The sequence below is a fragment of the Netta rufina genome (genome assembly GCF_964035555.1).
Source record: "Netta rufina genome assembly, chromosome: 3".
Lineage (NCBI taxonomy): Eukaryota > Metazoa > Chordata > Aves > Anseriformes > Anatidae > Netta > Netta rufina.
In genome coordinates, this window is record NC_140125.1 from 43,031,968 (window position 1) to 43,036,847 (window position 4,880).

Genomic DNA, 4,880 nt, shown 5'->3' on the forward strand with positions numbered 1-4,880 from the left:
TAGAAAACTACTGCATATCTAGACTGCAGGGACAGTCTTCTTACAGACTCAGATAGAAAAAAAAAAGAAAAAGAAAAAAGAGCTACTTATTTTTTCCCACGTCTGTGGGGTCTTCTGGCAATCATTAGGAAAGGTAAGTCTTAAGAGGATTCAGAATTGCATTCACCGGGAAAAGGTTCATCTCCTGGTAGAATTAAAAAACAAACAAACAGAAAACATCATTTTAAAAGCATTTCCTTCCATGTCTGCTCTCTAAAACAATGATGTAGTTGTAACTTAATTTCAAAGTTTAACTGTTAAAGCAAATGATCAGCATTTTACTGCATGAAGTTGATGCTACATACCTATATCTAAGATCATAACCCTGCAAAGACATTTCTCTTTAATTTTCCCAAAGTCAGCAATCCTTTCGACTAAATAAAGCATGCGTCTAAGTGTTGACTCAGATTTATATTTTTAATAACAGTAATTTTGATAGAACAGTTTACTTAGTAGATACTGAATGGCCAAAGTAGTGATTTTTACACTGCAAATATGTTTTTTAAAGCCATTATCATTCCCTCCCTTCTTCCTCAGTGCCGGATGAGGTAGGCTTGTAGTCACCATCTCCTACATTGTCTTTAGATAAATTCAGATAGTAATTCTTTTATTTCTGTGCTGCCAATTCCAATGACAAATTATGCTGACCAAAATAGAATTTTGCCTGTGATAATCTTAATTAAAAGATGAATTGTGAATGAGGTGAACAATGACACCCAGTACTTGGTGGATTGATAAGACATAGTTCACTAAGCAAGACATTATTCAGAACAAAAGAGCACACGGTAATCTGCAAACACAGGTTATTTTAAGAATTTGGTTCAGAATTAGAGTATTAAAAATACTATCTGACAAACCGTAGGTGATGCTTTGTTCTTTTGCAGCAAAAATGCTGTAATATCAACCCTTTTAGTAATAAATCAGAATAAGCATATTTATTTTCCCTCCTTTGCCTTTGCATGATCTTAGGCTATGGGTATGTATTTTAAACATGAAAAACACGATAACAGAAAAATTTTCAAGAGCAGAGTATATTGCATAATAACAGTGAAAAGAAGGCATAGTGGAAAGCACAAAGATACCGTGGCCATCTTCCCCTCTGGTGAGTATTCTGTGCAAGTCTAGCAAAGGCTGTTACATAACTGATTTTTATTGCATTAGGCAACAGCAATATTGCTAAGCAAACTGATGTGCAGAATTAGAAAGCTTCTTCCACAGCGAAAATGAAGAAAAAAGACAGTGAAAGGGTTCTCACTTAACATCCAGTAAGAGGGTAGGGCAAGAGGGTGTGCATCTTCATTAATGTCTCATGTCAGGGCGACAACATGATTTATTCTCATCACGCAGCATCTTAGAAAAAAAAATACAGTGCAAATTCAGTCCATGATAATCTTGCTGCTTTCTGCAGTGTAATGTGTCAACCGTATAGAACTGAAGCGGGTGAGTTAAAATGCTAGCCTCTGAAAGAGAATTTGTGGGAGCTAAGATAACAGTCAGCTAATGAGTTATACGGAGAGGAAAAATGAAAACAGGAGTGAAGGAAAAAATATACACACAGAAAATTTCCCTGACTTCATGTGTTTTCACTGTAAATTCAGAACGCTGCTGGTGTATATTTAGACACACCGGTAACACAAACAGCTCTGTGAGCTGGTGCTAAGAAAGCCTATACGTGGTCAACGTTGACACCCAGGAAGGTGGAAGAACCACTTGAAATGTTTGCTGCAGCTAACGCCCTTTCCCCCTGCTTATTCTCCGATGCCTATGAATGTGCAGGCTTATGCAGTGACCTTCCCCTTAACTGGCCTTTCCTTCATGAGGCTCACTATAGACAAATTTAAGGGACCTAATGTTGTATAACAAGGCATAGGGCACGGTGAGGTGGTTAGGACGAGCGGAGAGGTCAGGATTAAAGATATGGTGTAAGAGCCCTAGTGCTGCTTGCTTCCTCTCCAGATGGTCCTCACCAGAAGTAGACCTTCAAAGCCACGACCACTTTGGTGGCCACCTCAGAAGAGCCTCAGCCTCCAGCAGAAGAAAAATGTTGCTTTTTCATATTCGTAGCACTAGGTGGCAACACGCTGCACAGGCATGGCAGCGCAGAAGTCCTCTGCAGCGGCTTCCACTCCAAGCCCTCGGCAGCTCCCACTCGCTCCAGTCTGCAACCGGAAGGGTGTGGGCGGTGGGACTGGAGGAGCCGTACAACTTCAGATTTTTTTCCTCTCAAATCAGGCTTTAACCTCTTGGTGGCTGCTACTGAGGAAATGAAGGGCACTTTCGGAGCGAGCCAGGTGTTAGAAGAGGGGAAACGTGTGGTGAAATTCCTGGGAGCAACGGGTAGGGCCTTGGGCATGAGGAGCCACCTGTAGAGGTGGCTTGTAGGACCACCTGTAGAGGTGCCCAGTAAGACCACCTGCAGAAGTGACTTGTAGGACAAGCAGTGGGCCCCTGGCAGAAGAAACCAGAGCACGCAGCTCCTCCTCCTTCAAGGCCCCGGCCTACAGCTTGGCAGAGGAGCTTCTGGGCGTCAGGAGGAGCCGGACACACGAGGGTGGCTGACGCTCAATGATGCTGTTTGCTCCCAGCTTGTGTGGACGAGAACCGATACCCAGCTGCTGGAGGAAGAGTCCCTGGCTCAAGCTGAAACTGCGTTTTTATTCAGTTATGCGGTGGATACGCAGAGGAAATGGGAGCCCACGAGCAGAGACAGGGTGGATGAAAGATTTATCTGGGAATATAAAAATGCTTTGAACAAGTGAACTAACTCTTCATTTTTCCCCCTCGTTCGCATAACAGCAGTTTTAAATTAGAACAGGTTGTAACAGATTTAATTTAGATCACCATGGTGCTTAGTGCAATGTTACAGCGTTTTTGAGTTTATCTTTCTCCCCGATTTTTAAGGGCTGAACACTTTTTAAGTTGTGAATTTGTTAGGAATGCATTGCTGCTTGGCAGTCCTAACCAATTAGATTTTTTATTTTTTTTTTATTTTTTTTACCACAACATGATTAATTTTGTTAGATAAAACTACCAAAATACAACCGAAGGTAGAAATAAAAAACATTTAAGTGCTGTACGTCCACGATTTACTCTTCAGAGATGCATTTAACGCTGTCTCCAGCAGAACGGCTTCATCCATTTTCCAAACATTCATTTGTTTATTTCAAGATCAGTCTCAGTTATAAACAGACATTAAATCACCTCCAGGCCCTAATACGTTGTAATGAAGTATTGTAAACCATGTAGTATGTTGGTTTAAACAATGTAATCAAAAAGCAACAAAACCATTCTCTCCTCCGCCCCGCTGCCTGGCTGACTTGTGCTGTCTGCTCAAAGAAAACTTCTTTTGAGTTTGTAAATGTCAAGGTCAACCAGAGGTCAAGTTTGTGCTTTTGAGCTGTGGTTCCTTTCAGGTTATTGGCTTTGTTTTATTACTGAAAGGAGCCATCCATTTTGGCATCTAGAGCAAAGAAGTCATGTAATCCTATTAAACACAAAACCAACACGTACAAATAGCGGGGAGGGGCTGACAATCACACAAAAGCCCCCTTTTTCTGCCCATGGTTAAGCCTGCACCGAGCAATTAGTGGCCCTTCTGTGCGCCCATCCGTCCGTCTGCAGAGGGAAAAGCGCCCAGCCAGCTCCCAAACCACTGGCCCAAAGGCTGGCCATGAGTCCCATGGAGCCACCAGCAGGCAAGGGCTGCCTGTGGCCGTGGGGCCAGGACCAGGACTGGGACCAGGACCGGAGCTGCCTGCCCGCTGCTGGCTCAGGCAGCAGCACAACGTGGGACAGGCAGGAGATGGGCAAAACCCCAAGCAGAGGATCCTCGAAAGAGAATCAAACCAGCAAGGGAGGAGGAGGGACGCATCTGTAGAGAGTTAAGGATAAAAGGAGGCACTTGAGGTTATTAGAAAATAAACTCGCTTTGTTGGCAGCAGAGGGGAGAAGTGGAAAGCCGGGGTCACAGCACGCAAGTGGAGATGTAACTGGATCATTATGTACTGGGCACAAAATCTAAGGCATAAAAAATGAACTACAAACATCTCACTGATTTCCTTATGAAGAATGTTTATGCCTAGTACAGCGTCAGTAGAAGAGAAAATTAGGAAAGGGAGAGAAGGTATAATCAGAGGTAAAACTGGAGCAAAAGCGATGCAGGATTATTTAAGGAAAACAGTCCTCGCAGTGGTAAGCAAGGGAAAAGCTGAGAATTTTGGTGTTCAATCAGTCATGGCCAGCTGTAAACAAGGGGCTTGCAATGCCATCAGCTCTACTTGTTGCTTCTTTGAGGGCAGTCAGATACAGAACGTGAAAACTACCGAAGCTGTGCAAAACCCAGTTTTCGTAAACAATATTCATAAAATTGTTTTCACATCCCTCAGACGAGCATATAGGTTATCTCAGCCTTAAAATCTGTTTGCTGGCAAGGCAAGACATTACCATCCTAAAGCATATGCAGCATGCGAACTGACTGGATCTATTACTAATAAAAAGAGATGAGCTGATTGAGAGTAGAGATAGCAATTGCAGATAAGATGAAGAACTGTGTGAAACGTAGGCAGAAGCTGCAGAAATGAACACCAAACCAGACATACAATTCAATACGATAAACATTACAGAAGTGGGAATGGGGAGCAGAGAAATCTACATTACCCAGATTGTGAAACAAGCCTTACAAAAAGCCAGGCAGTAAAAGTTTCCAGCCTATCATATTGCAAGGTCAGATAGACAACAAAGATGCTTGGAGTTCAAGCGTGGAACAAGTCCAAGATCTTCGGATAGCCTGTAACAGGAGGGTAAAAGCACTGGCACATCACTAGCGAGGGACCTCCACGCAG